Raw genomic sequence first — 14,061 nt, 5'->3', positions numbered from 1 at the left:
GGCCTCGCTTGGCGTGGTGTTGCGCAACACAACCGGTACCTGGTGTCAGGGCCTCCATTTTATAGGGGCGGGAGGGAAGAGGGTGGTGGATGGTTTACATCCCGCAACTAACCGGTTGCATAACTAAAACTGGGTAAATTTACTAATACCTCATGAATTCATCTGGTTGTAGTTGGGCATCTCGAATAACTGTTTAATCTGGCTAATACGGGTTTTTTTCCTTAATCTGCTATAGTAAACGTACTTCCTCACTTTTAACCCATTTGCACTCTTTACCGGGAAACCCCTTCTTAGGATACAAGGGTTGTTATCCCACCTCTTCGTCTGGATTTTTGCTCAAAGTGCTTTGGGAATATCTTTTTTTTTCGGTTCTTTCTTGTAGTTTAGTAGTTGTAGAGCCTCTGCAGGCATGGCCACCTTTGGTTTCCTTTTGCCCGCACCTTGTCCAGCATGATGAAGGCTGAGTGCTCTGCAAAAATGTGAATTTTAAGTGGTAGCGGTGATTATGAGTGTTGTCAGCTTCATCTTTTATTAATCTCTTTGATGCTCCCAAATTCATTAGTTCCGTCTTTCCTGTGGTCTGGAAAACGCCAGGCTTCATTCTTTTCTCATTTGCGTTGAAGTAAATGATTAACTCTACTGAAGTAGTCAAATGCCAACTGGTTAACAGGGGTGTAAGTGAGAAGAGAATTAGCGTCTGTCTGGGCTTCGTAGCTCAAATTGTGAAGTTTCAGTTCTTTACGGATGGATGAAAGTATTGTCACCAAAATACGCTCGGGCTTGATTCTTTTTTCGAGCTTCCTGTGCTAACATACGATGACATTTTTTCTACGTAAAGCACGGGTTTCAGTATACTCATTCCTACGAGGCCACGGCTCTACATGCCATCGACGTGCTCCTTGACTTGAAAGGTAATTTGGCCTTTACGCTTGTTATTCAATGCAACTTTTACTGTGTTTCGTATTGGTAACTAATTTTTGTGGGCCGTTGAAGTGCATTCTTGCTGAGGAGGTGGGTTCGCAGCAGCTCTTGTACTGTGCAGGAGCTGCTGGAGAAACGACTTTGGTGCCCAGCGTTTAAACGCGCCCACCCGCTGTTGCAATCCAGCGTTTCACTTGGCTGGCCAGTAGCTGGTTCTCGGCTTTGTACCCGTGTAGAGCATGGGCAGCATCGCTGAGGTGGGAGCGGAGAGTCTTCAGTGGCTCGGCTCAGCACCAGCACCCGTGTTGTTCTCGTAGTAAGCGCACGGAGCAGCTCCCCGCGCTGACCTAGTTCTGTGGTATATTTTCAAGGAGGCAAGATATAAACCGTTCATTCCTTGAACTTAAACTCCGCCTGTCAGAAACTTAAATGGGAATCGTTTTAAAGCGTGATTCAAGACAAGTGTTTCACCGGTAGTACAGATGCTGGAGGAGAGAACGCAAGTCGCCTTAGGTTTTTGTTACTTGAATATTTAAAAACTAAATGTAAATGGCAACTAGCAGGTCAGCTGCATGGAGAAGCACTGCTTTTATTGGGGAGCAATCTGCTCCGTCTGCCCAAAGTGGTACAGTAGAAGCAAACCTCGTGAACAGCAACGAACAGCTCTGCAGACCTGCCCGGTCTTTTTGAGCTTCCCTGTCAAGTTTTGGTCGAGGCTTCTCGTGCCCAGCTAGCAGCAGAAAAACGTCGGCAGTAGGTGAGGGTTTGAAATGAGGCTTTTCCCTGGCTGCAGGAGAGATTTACACATTTTGGAAAACTTGGGTGAGTTCCCTCTTTTCTGGTTTCCTTAGGCAGGACGAAGTTGGGCTCGATGACCGAAGAGCTCTTACCATCCCTGCGGCAGAGGGGCTTTTGTAGTTTCTGCCGCGTTTTTTGTGTCTGAACCAAAATGGCAGGACTGACCCTTGGAGGTGCCATCTTGGCAGCTGTAATGGCCTCTGAACGTGATCGGGGTGGGTGGTGGTCTTTAAATTAAAAAAAGAAAGTTTTTTAATAAGTTCAAAAGAGAAAGAGTGCGTGTAGAGAACCTTTCTTTAGATTTCTGTGTGTTCTCATGGACAGCTATCTGAAACAGATAGCTTTAAAGCACAGTAGTGCCTGTGTATTTACATCGTGCAGCTGGCGCAGGAGCTGGGTGCTTTTATTTGTCGTGCCCATGAAGTTCGGTTACATGCAGTTGTTGAATTTTACGTCTGTTAATTCAGGCAGGGTCAATAGGTGGGAAAGGCAGGAGGTGGAATTTCTCCCCGTAACTCCCACGTGAGCCGAGGATACCGGGGGAGGATGGCTGTAGGGATTTTGGCAGCTGTTCTGGGTTTGTTGTTGATACCAACCGAGAAGGAAGTTAGAGCTCCAAATATTATTGAATGCTGAGAGACTGTTTGCGCAGCATACCTTTTGAAAACAAAACGTTCTTGATTTGGTTGTTGAACAGCAAATATTTACTTCCCTCTGCGGAAGTGTTGCATAACGTTTTATTGCTTAAACAAACCTGAGCTTATTGTGAGCGTGATGGATTGGATTTTGTGCCGCGCTCTCTGTACTGCTGTCCTTCCTGCCAAATTTGGACTGTCACGGTGAAGAGGCAGGGTTTGATGATCAGCTCAGTTCGCTCATTGCCCCAGAATTTTTGCTGAATTTCAGCAGTTGGGATTTTACCAAAATTTCTGTTGTCAGAGATAGAAGCGAACTGCCTTCTGCCGAAGTTTCTAGACCCGCTCAGAGGGCTGTAAGCCAGCAGGACAGTTTCAGAGAGTGGACTCGATTCACTTTTCTCAAACAGCAGAAACTACATGTGTGTGTGTGAGATCAATTTTTTTGAGTGCTTTTGGTATTATAATTGTTTTACATGCAAGACTCCTCATGTAAGGCATGGGGCTTGTTTAAAACTCCAGTTTTTTTCATCTAATTCCACATCTCTTGTTGTTAATGGTTTTCCCAAACGCTTTGGCTCAAAGGGTTTTTTGGTTTATTTGTGTGGGTTTTTAAAGCTACTTCTGTCGGAAGGTTTCCTACAGATGTTGTAACTCAGATTTCATTTCCTGTATCAGGAAACGGTGAAAGGACGATGTACAAGTAAGGTTAAAACAAATGTTTTTAAAATTTCAAGTCTTTCAAGATCAAGACTCGGTGCTAACTTTGCATTATTAATATTTTTAAACGGCTCTTCTCAAACACACAGTCTTTTAAAGACCTGCTTAGAAAGGTATATGTTATTGGAGGAAGGGGAAATAGCTATTCTACCTCTCTGTCCAGGCAGCCTTCAGAAAGAGGGAGCTGGAATGTGACCTTCCTTTTTTAGTGTCCCTTCTGTCTCTGCTTCAATAAACCAAATATGTCTGCAGGGGAAAAAAACCCCAACAAACCCAAACCTTTCCATGGAGTGAAACGAGGCTGGTAGAGTGTGTTGTGGAATACAGTGCCGGTTAATTAAAATGCAGTGCTTCCAGCAGCTTCTTGCATCTTCAGTGTTTCCTGGCTTCCTCTTCCACACCTTGCTGAGTTTTTTCTTTTTAGTTTTTTCCCCTCACTTTGTGTCCTGTTTCCACCTTCCGTGGCTTCCTGCACCCCTTAAGCCCTGTGTTGTGTTTACCCTGGTTTAAACCCTGTGGGTTTTGAAAGGCAAGTATGCCTGCGGGTGCTGGCATCTGTCTTAACCCCAGTTTTTTGGGGTGCAGCACCTGCCCTCTTCCTGGGGCGATGCTGAAGGTGTGGCTTCATGCAGAGGAGCAGTTACGTCACTGGGTGAGCAAGAGCAAATTCCCATTATCCCTGGGAATGGAGAGCTCAGTGTCCTTCTCCTGCTCTTGTCATATCTTCGGTTCAAGGGCTTTTAATGTTCTTTTCCTGCCAGCTCTCCAGGTAGATTTCCAAACTCAAGCTGTTGATAGTTTAAAAAAAACCAACCAAACAAAAAGTAAAAATATCCATGGCTGGTGGCTGTCAGTGTATAGGCTCAGAGTATGTAATTTCACTAGCCTTAGCCAATACTTTAGGACTTCTGGAAAATTTGCTGCAGTGTTGAGAACGTTTGTACCACTGAAAACTGTAGAAATGGGTGGTTTATTTTTGCTGGGCTTGGCTAATAATATCCATCTCTCCTTAGCTTCATTGCAGTTGAATTTGATGATGTAATTTTAGTGAAAACCAGGGGATGAAGGACTTGATGACAGGTCTAAAACAAATGAATTGTTGGCGACAGTGAGCAACGGTCTAATCATTCCGTTGTGCTTGTCATATTTAAAAGCAACACGGTGAAAGTCATGCTTGAACACACTTAGGAGCTGCAGGAAAAAGTTGAAGCGACTGTACTGTTTTAGTGCTCCTAAGATTGCTTCTAAAATAGCTACTTCTGTGCACCTTCTGAATTTAACCAAATTCTCCTGTCTTGTATGGTTAGCAGGGTGCTTTAAGCCGCCTGCTGAGGTGGGAGAGGAAGAGAGGAGCCTGTGAAATAGAGTAGCCAGTTTTGTTGGTTGGGGGAAGTGGACTCGTAAGTGCTGAGCACAGTGATAAGTGTACAGCATAAGAAATAAATATCTAATTGAGTAAACCAGACCTTCTCAACCAGTGCATAGGCTTTCATTAAGAAGAATTGCCCTATCAACTCTTCCCCAAAGCGCACCATTTGCAGTTTTACATAACTGTGTTGTTTAAATTGAATTCAGTTATAAAACATCAAGAAACTTTCTGCTCTGTGGAAAGGATAAAATAACTTAAGAGTAGCACATTATTGGTGGGGAGAACTGGGTCGATAATACGTAACAGCAGAGTTTTAGCTATATTTGTATTTCTTACAGTTTGTAGAGCTTGTCGTAGCAACAAAGTATTTACCACAAATATTCCAAGAAACTAGGCTAGATTGAATAACTTCCTAGGGGAAAATTACTTGGTTGATCATCCTTGATACTACCACCATTCCTGTGATTTTCTCCTCATCCTTTTTGGTTTTCCTTGCTCCTCCCGTTTTACCTGCAGGCAGCAGTTGCAGCTGCATGCGTGCTGGTTTGTGTGTTGTCCTCTCTTGCTCCTATTTCACATTTTTTACCTTTGCCCGAACTGTTTACTCTTTCCTTGCGTCCTCCTCTCAGCCCCCAGGCTGCTTCTGGGGCTGCCCGCATCCTTCACAGTGAAGGATCAGGAACGCCTTTGCTCGGCCAGCATCTGAGCCGAGTGCTGGCATCCAGTGGAACCTTGCTGGGAAAGCAGCGCCGGAGAGCTGGACCTGGTTATCTTATCTTAGCCACCCTCTATTGATATTTAGAAATCTGCTTTTGTTGCCAAGAGATTTACAACTGTAATCGTCCAAATATTTCTAGAAAACAGACCAAAAGCTGTTGGGTTTGCTTATATTGCTACTTGTTTACTGATTGAAAATGCCAGGAACGAAGTTTAACTATGAGGAGTAGCATGCCAGTCCTTCAGCTGTTTGGATCAGGGATAATGCTTTGCATTTAATTCTGCCAGATTGAATTTAGTGGTTTTGTCTGTGTCCAGAGGTCAGCAAGTGAAAGAATGTAGGACTTCAAGGGGACTTCATACCCCCACCCACAGCCCAGGACCTAGCAGAGCCAAGTCAATACGTGGGAAATATATATATGTTAAAAAAAAAAAAAAAAAAAAAAGAATTTCTTTTGACTAAATCTAGATATCTTGACTTTCATTTTTGTCTGTCTCTGTATATCATCTTTCAAAAAGTGAGTTATTGGAAGAGTAGCTGTTTGCAAAGGGGAAGGGTTTCAGAAAAGCCAATAGGGTTAAGAACCACAACTCCAAAGGAAGGACGATGGAGTTGGCACTTTTGCTTTGGGTATTGACATAGTCACTACTGAGCCGTCTTAAATAAGGCACACGGTCATTATTTTCCATGCGAGGAGGACTGGTGCATGGGTTAATACTGCCATTACACCAAAGACTGGATGGCTTCAGGTAGCCTAAGCTTACTGTGTTCGTATGGGCGCCACTTCTGAGCTGTATTTACTCGGTTCCGCTGCTTAAGCAGCAGTGTGGTGAGTGGCATCATGGTTAACTTGACGCCCTCCCGTTCCATTTGAGTAGCTAATAATTACGTTGTGATTTTAGCTGTTTGTTTTATACGAAACTGCCTATTCGTAACGTTTAAACACCTTTTACCTCTCTTGTGAGGCAGTTAAGAAGATGGCTAACCCTAAGTTATTACTTCATCATAATGGGTTTATGAAACTTACGTTTGTGATTTTATAGGCTTATTCTTTATTTCCAGTATAGAACTGTCTGCAAATCAGCAGTTGATCAACACCCATTCAGCCACTTCTGTATTCTCCAATTACACGTTATATTGATAAACTGTGGTAGTGAAGTGGTCTGAAGGTCTAAATTTACCTCCTGGATCATAGAAGATATAAGAACCAGTTAAAGAAATAAAAAAAGGGGGAGGGGGGAATGTTTGGCGAGCAGGGGTAGAGCATAGACTCACTGTGTGATTTGCTGTTGTGCGCTTTAAAGTTTTATGGCCCATGTTGCATCCCTTGGGAGGATAAAGTGCAAGGAGCATGAAGAAACCCAGAAAATTGTGAAGGGTTTATGTGGTATAATTAATATGGCACTTTCCACAAACTTTATAATAGTTGTACTTTCTTAATCTTACACGAGTTTCTGGTTTGCTAATAAGGAATCTTGAAGATTGCTAATGGAACTTAAATTTTGGATTTTCATGCTGAATTATAACAAGATACATTGTAGCCTGCTATACTTCAGTATACAGCTTCCTTGTCCTTTTCAGAATTGGCTGTGCATGCCTTGGGAAGCATTTTTGAGCTGTGGCCAGCTTTGCACTAAAAAAAAGCCCATGTCGATACAGCTTTACTGGCAAATCCTCCTTGTGCAAGTGCAGCTTTGCTTGCAAAAGCACTTTTTATTGACACTGGATGGGTTTGCAGATCACAATGTCATAAGTCGCACCCATAGCAAAAATAATACGAGGAAGAAAGTTCAAGTACAAATTTGGCCTGGATTTGCACAGAAAATCAAATAAGCATTGTGAAATTGCAGCTCCTTTTTTTTTAACGACAGAGGAAATTTTAGTTCTAAATAAATGTAAAATATTCCCTGTGGAACGTGCTGGTTGCTCTGTAAGTTGGGCGTGGATGCTGAGCAGTGTTGATTCTTATTCCTCTGACTTTATCAGAAGACTCTCTGGTAGGTGAGTGGGTACGTCAGGTTGACTAGAAATGACAGATTTGATTCAAACCGAAGGACAACCACTTCTTTTTTTGCTCCACATCCCTAAAGATTTACGTATTCTAGTTGGAAGGTTTGTGATTATTTGTGAAGAATGTAAGTAGCAAAGCGATAGTTCATTTTGGGGAATGTGGACTCCTGGTAGCTGGTCTGTAGGTGGGGATGACAGATCCTGTGTGATGCTTGGGGATCTGCTGGTGGCAAAGGCTTTATGAAGGAAGCTGAATCACGGAGTGGAGGTCCAGGGGTGACCGAGGTCTGCCAGCACTGTTAGTGCGCCTGGGAGAGCAATCCTCCTCTTCTCTGCCCGCCTTCCTCATTTTATCTGCATAGACTTTCCTCCGTTCGGGAATAAGTCATGAATGATTCCAGTGGGCGGGGAAGCAAGTTTTAAAGCAAGCATGTGTGCATCGTTTGGGGCAAGGCACTTTCTTGTTCTTAATCTTCATAGCTGGTTGGCCAACTTCGTCCTTTGCCAAGGTCAAACCTGTTTTAGAGGTCACTGAATTTAGGATTCACTTCCCATAATGTGATTATTGTGCGTCATTCTGATGACACGGCTAGAGGATTCTTTGATGAAAAGCCTGTCAGATCGAGGCGGGTGGCAGTTGTTTTCCACGTTGGGGATTTTTTGGAATGAAGAAATGTTGTTGCTAAACGCAGAAAAGGGAAGCATACGTGAGATGTAGTCACATTACAGGATGATGAAAATGACCTTCCATTCCTGTAATAGCACAAAGGTATGAGATGCTAACAACAGGAGTTGGAAGGTTTAGTGTTAGCAAGTTCTGGTGACTTCTACCAAAACATTTTTAAGGGATCTATTATCCATAGGCACTTTCTGAATTAATAATACTGATAATTGATGACAGTGGAAGAAAGTTAATGAAACGAGCTGAATAATTAGAGGTCTGCCAGCCCTGCAAAATAATGGAATGAATGATAGAGGACTTGACTGATATGGAGGTAAGGGGAAGGAATACAATTAATGTCAATTAAAATGTGCCCATGGAAAATAAGCTGATGAGATGTAACTGGGGATGTAGTTTGGCTGATAAAAGCAATAATGTGTGCTGTAAAATACTTTGCCGCCCTAATGAATTGAATGTAGTGCAATGCAATATTTTGAATGAGAAATGAAAACGGTATAAAATTAATGTAGGGAATGTTAAGTAGGTACTAGCTATATCGGATGGCGGATCTGAAAGTACAGGTGGGAATGGCTGGGGGCTGCCGTTGCGGCAGGGCCCTGCCCGGCCCTGTTCTTTGCCCCAAGCAAGTAGGTGTCTTTGTGGATAACCCCAAGTGTCACGATGTGCGTGTTTGCGAAGCTTTGAGCGGCCAGGGGTGGTGGGAAATAACAAAGGTGACGGTCACACATGCAGAACATTGACTGGGAAAAAGATGTGGCCAAAAAGCCCTGTGGAGTAAAGGTCTGAGATATTCAATGTCAAGCTAGAAATCCTGGAACGGTATACAAAAAAATAATCAAGAGAACCTTCTTCCCGATTTCTTTATCAGTTCAGCAAAGATCAATACTGTCCGACTGCTCGTTCGCCCAGGAAGAAGTACAAAACTGGCAACCCTGTTGATTTAGTCTTAACACAGTTGTACAGTAAAGTCCCAATAGCTCAGGGAGCGCACAGGACTCATAAATTATAGAGCAGCTCACGTTTATCATACACATCGCTGCTTATCTTGTAAACTCATCTGCTGTGCTTGCACGAGTAGTTGATTTAACAGCATGTATATTGTTGAACTTGACACATCCAAGAGTATAATCAAGCTTTAAAAATACTAGGGCTGTCTAGCTGCTGGTTTGCGCTCTTCGCCCGCTTTCTAAAATGATTGCGGGACGGGTTCGCTCTGGTTTGCTGCGGGTCACGGGAAATTTCTGTACTGTACGTAATTACAGAGGAGTTTTATCATGATGCTGGCATCTGTTTAATGACATAAAATGATCAGATGTGTAAGAGGAAAAAGTTAATATCCTTTTTCCGTACACTTCCAAATGGGAAATGACTATAAATTAATTTTGTAGGGTAAAATGCCAGGGAATAAGTGTACTTCTTGTATACCGCTGCCCAGTATCTGTCATGCAAAGCGCGAGAATAGTGGAAGAAGGCAGAAATGGGGGGTTTTAGAAGGAGAACTAGTAAAACTCCTGTGCTGTAGCTGGGCTGTCTTATCCTGCTGCTCCGGTTCCCTTTTCTGCGGGGACTGATTTGGTCTCTAAACATGCACAGTTCGTGGACGCTCTGATTCTTTAGGTGGTGTTAGAGGGGTGATAGACAGACATAATCAAGTTAATGCTTCTGGGACTTCTGCGGGCTGTTGTTGGGCTTTGGGGGTTTTTGGATCTCTTTGTTTTTTAAGGGGGATCAGTGCACCTTCTACATGTTCAGCAACAAAAAAGAATAATTGTCTATTCTTCAGTATTTCTGCTTTTGAGACCCCCAGGTATGGTGAGGTAGGAAGATTTCCATCCCTCTACCTCACTCTCCTGTTGAGGAACTACATTCACTTTTTGAGCTGTCCATGGAAAGAACAGTAACCTGTTTTTAATCAGGTACAGCGCATTTTAGTTTTAAATGAACTAACAGACCTGGAGTTGCATTTCTGCTGCAGCTTGACAAAATTATAGCAGGTACTGGGGCTCTGTGCTTATTTACTTGCAAATCCTGTCAAGTGTGAACTTCCTTTACGACTTTCCTGGCAGGTCATACCGCTGTGGTCACAGCTTCTATAACGTTTTGTCGCTATTGCTTGTAAAATTTGTCACTGAGGGAAATAATAAGCTAAAATAGACACAAGTAAGCACACACACAGGGTCCTCGTGCACAAATCATCAAAGCTCTTCTCAAACTTTGCAACCACAAGGAATTACGCTGAATTTATATTTCTGAAATAAAGGTGCAATTTCAACAGAAAGCCGGGTACTTCTTTGCGATGACAAATTGCCTGCTCTTTGACAAGTGAACTGGTGGGTTTCCAAGTCTTGTCGCAGCTAGGGTCTCCTAGTGGAAACCACCTATTCTCCTGTGTATACATCACGTGTCTCCTCTTCTTTCTAGATGATCATGGGAACAGCAATGGCAGTCATGTAAAAATCTTTTTACCGAAGAAGCTGCTTGAATGTCTACCAAAATGTTCAAGTTTACCGAAAGAGAGGCACCGCTGGAACACTAATGAGGTAGTTAAATCTCTTATTTATTCTTAAACATACCAGCTTACTTGATGCTTATGGTTTATTATTTGAGAACATGCCATGTAAGTTACAGAATATAAATTCCCTGGCTCTGGAACCTGTTGTTTAAATAATGAAGTCCTATTACATGTTGAAAGTGAGCTTTCAAACAGACTTGAAGGCAAATGTGGAAGCTGACTACTAGTATAGTAGGAGTCTATTGCTTGTGTGTGTGCATGTTACTTGTCTCAAAGAGTCAGATCGTGTATCATCTTATTGACATGTTTCAAAATCGCTTAAAATTAGATAGGTGTTTTGGTACCATGTTAAACAAAATGTTATCTTACTGTGTGTGAAGACTTCCAAACAAAAAACCAGTGCATGTTCTTTCCTGCCAAACAGGGTCCTGAGAAATAACTAGCTTACTCCTGTCTGAGAAATCTTGTTAAGGACAGGGGACACAAAGAATCCGGTTACTCTGAATGTGCTAGTCTGCATATGTCCTGTTAACGCATCATGGTTGGATTAATTGACGTGAAACAGAAGTTTTTAAAATTCAGGTGTCTGGTGGGCCAAGGTAAAGTTGAAGAACAATCCAAATAGGTCTACGATCCCTTGCCTGTATTCCTTCTGGGCAGCAAGGCTGGAAGTTACACGGCAATACCCACAGTATAGTTTTAGTTTTTAGTAGCATTGTCTTACAGTACCTTTGCCATGTTTGTGGGAATCATTTAATAATAGAAGCAATCAACCTTGAGAAATTACCGTAAAACTCCAGTTAGTATATGCCTGTTGCAAGCTAACTGTTCTTGTCCCTCTAATCAATCATTTGTAACATCTAAACGTGCTAACAAAAACTGTACTCACGAGTTTAACAACTGCAAGTGGCAAGCTGAGCGCTGAATCAAATATGGATCAGTTCACGTGTGTATTTTTCAAAGTTGGAGTCCTTCACACACACCCCTCCTTCTTTTGTCTGAAAATTAAAGTCAAGTATCTATTTTTAACATATTAAGTACTGTGACAGAATTAATTGTGTCTTTTGGGGAGTTGCTGGCATTGGCTCTTTTCGTGTAGAAGTTTTTGTCTTGGGTCATTCGAATTGAAATGTAAATTGTAGAAAATGTGGGTCGCAATTCATTCTGCGATAGCGTTTATACTAATGGGAGCGGGGCATGGAGTAATAGCAATTCCAGTGGCTCTAAAAGATGATGTTTTGACAAAGACAGTTGAGAAAGAAAGCTCTCTGCACAGGTTTGTGCCAGAATGATGCTCCTTCTTGTTATTGGAAACAGCTTGTTGGTTTTTAGTCACCTTTCTCTAGTATTTCTGTTGTCCCTAGTTGAGAGTCTTGTGTATACGTTTACACACGCAGGCTTTCAGCTTTTCTTTTTGAACAATGTTTGGTGTGTGTAGCCTCCCAGGGTACAGAATGTGGCAAACGAAGTTAATCATATAGCTGAAAACCTTTATTATTCATAAGCATGGTGCAAATGGGAAAGCGTAGGTGCTTGCAAGGTGTATTAGTCTAGAAGAAAAATTTGGGAGCGTAGCCTTCCTTCTGAAGGACTTGTCAGCATTCTGGAGAGGGGGAACGTGAACGGTTTTGATGGTGCTTGCCAGCATGTTGTTGGTGTAGGTTTGCCTCATACCTTAATTCTAGGTGGATTGTTTGCTAATAATCACAAATCATCAGCTAGTCTGTTAAAAAACTAAAACGAACCCACTTCTGTCTTTTTGAATGTCAAGTTTGTCACACTCATTTGTATCTCTCTTTCCTCCAAAATCTGTCACTGTGGCTGCCATGCAGCAGGGACAAGGACCTGGTTCTGTACGTGGGTTATTACTGATGCTGTCTCTGCCAGTGTATGTGGTGTGTCGGTTGCAGTTTCCCTGTTGCATTATTTAAAAGGAAGAGCTTTTCTTGTGGCCAGAGATTTTTGGCCTCGTTAGCTCGGAGGAAAAAGAAAAAGAAAAGGGCAGAATCTTATGCCTAGATGAAGTCTTGGAAAATTTGTGTTAGTTACGGGGGAGGAGGGAGCTTAGCTTACAGATTTTATTTTCCTCCCCACCCCCAACCTGGAAGTTTAATTTTGTTCACTGTTACAAAACTTGAATTTTTCTTAGGGTATAATTGAATAATAATGTTGGACTACATTTCAGAGTCATTCCTAAGGAAATATATTTTTTCATCTGAGTACACAGGTGTTCTGCCTATGCTGGTGAAGGCACGAGTTATAAAATATGGAAGAAAAAGATGTATTTTATACAGTGGCACTTCCAGAATCTGTGTTAATTTCAAAATCACTGGTACTGCTTGCGAGGTGCCTCACTGATAGGGAGGTTTATTAAAAGATATAAGAGAAAAAATGCGTAAAGTAACTATGTCATATTCTATAGACATAGAATATGTCTATGGCATTGCTGTCCTCCCTCAAACTCGTATGTGTTTGGACAAACTCACGGATGTCCGGTCTCGCCGTGGAGTTCTCTAGAGTGCGAGCACAGTGGGAATTGCTGTGGCATGTGGTGCGGGATGCATCCCAAGGGGCAGCCAGGGCTGGCCCTCCTAACCCATCTACAACCTGGCTACTTCCCCAAACCCTTAAGCATTGCTTTTTCTGCTCCTTTGTATGGGGATATTTCAAGGAAACTTAAACGTGGCCCTTGTACCCTGCGGGTCCTTGAAATAAAGTTGCAAACGTATTTGCAGCCACTGGGGCTGGTAGGCAGCGTAAAGGGCACGGGTTGTGCGCTGGTGCGTAGGCTCGGTCTGCTGATGGTTCCCTTGCATCTGCAAATGAGATGCTGCCGACGCTGAACGCGGAGGTCAGGGAGCGGCTGGGGCTTGTTCTTTCCTCTACCGGGGCATCGCCATGGGAACGCCGCAAATAACTTTTTCTGAGCGTTTTCATCTGCAGATTGAGGATAATGGTCATAGTTGCTCTGGATTGGGTAACTGGGATGGAGAAATGATAGCCTTTGAAAGCCGAATAGGTTGTGGTTGACTTTACACTTCGTAAAATAATGCTATGAGCAGCAAGAGAAATGGAGCATTTAAAAATGCTTAGAACACGTTATTGAGATGTTTGCTTTCCGTCAGATTATGCAGTTTTAACTGAAATGTTTGATGGAAATGTATTTCCATATCAAGATGTCATCTCATCTTAAATCAAGTTTATAGTGGTTTTATATTTCCTAGTGAAGGAAGTGTTCCTTCTAATTCAATTTCTTTTTACCAGAGATACAAAATCATAAGTTTAGCCAAGCAATTTAATTACAGATTTACATTTTTTGAGACGCCTGTGGAAGTGTGTGTATGCTTATTTTTCTTGCTGTGGGGGAGGATAGAAAGGGGATTTTCATAGAATTTCTTATGTTAGGACAAATCAGTTAATTGCCAGAAAATTCTGCAATGCTCTGTGCATGTGAGAGAGTTCCTTGCTCTTAGGTTTTAATTGTCATTCTTTTTGAAACGTTTTAGTGTCTGTGTAATACATATTTGGTTCTGTTTTTAGTGAGCTGTCCTGGTTTTGGCTGGGATAGAGTTAATTTTCTTCCTAGTAGCTGGTACAGTGCTGTGTTTTGGATTTGGGACGAGAGTAATGTGATAACACACCGATGTTTTAGCTGTTGCTGAGCTGCTTACACCCTAAGTCAAGGACTTTTCAGCT

General features: G+C 42.4%; 1 long non-coding RNA gene across 1 annotated transcript in view; it reads left to right on the top strand.

Annotated features, from left to right (window-relative positions):
• Nucleotides 1–14,061, top strand: part of LOC109279321 — a 37,068-nt gene that overhangs the window by 16,138 nt on the left and 6,869 nt on the right. Inside the window, exon 2 of the long non-coding RNA XR_002086124.1 lies at nucleotides 10,275–10,393. This is a non-coding gene — a long non-coding RNA (uncharacterized LOC109279321). The remainder of the gene's footprint in view (nucleotides 1–10,274; nucleotides 10,394–14,061) is intronic.

This window comes from Aptenodytes forsteri, unplaced genomic scaffold, assembly GCF_000699145.1.
Source record: "Aptenodytes forsteri isolate BGI_AS27 unplaced genomic scaffold, ASM69914v1 Scaffold16, whole genome shotgun sequence".
In the NCBI taxonomy this organism is placed as follows: Eukaryota; Metazoa; Chordata; class Aves; order Sphenisciformes; family Spheniscidae; genus Aptenodytes; species Aptenodytes forsteri.
This window is presented reverse-complemented; position numbering and strand designations above follow the sequence as displayed.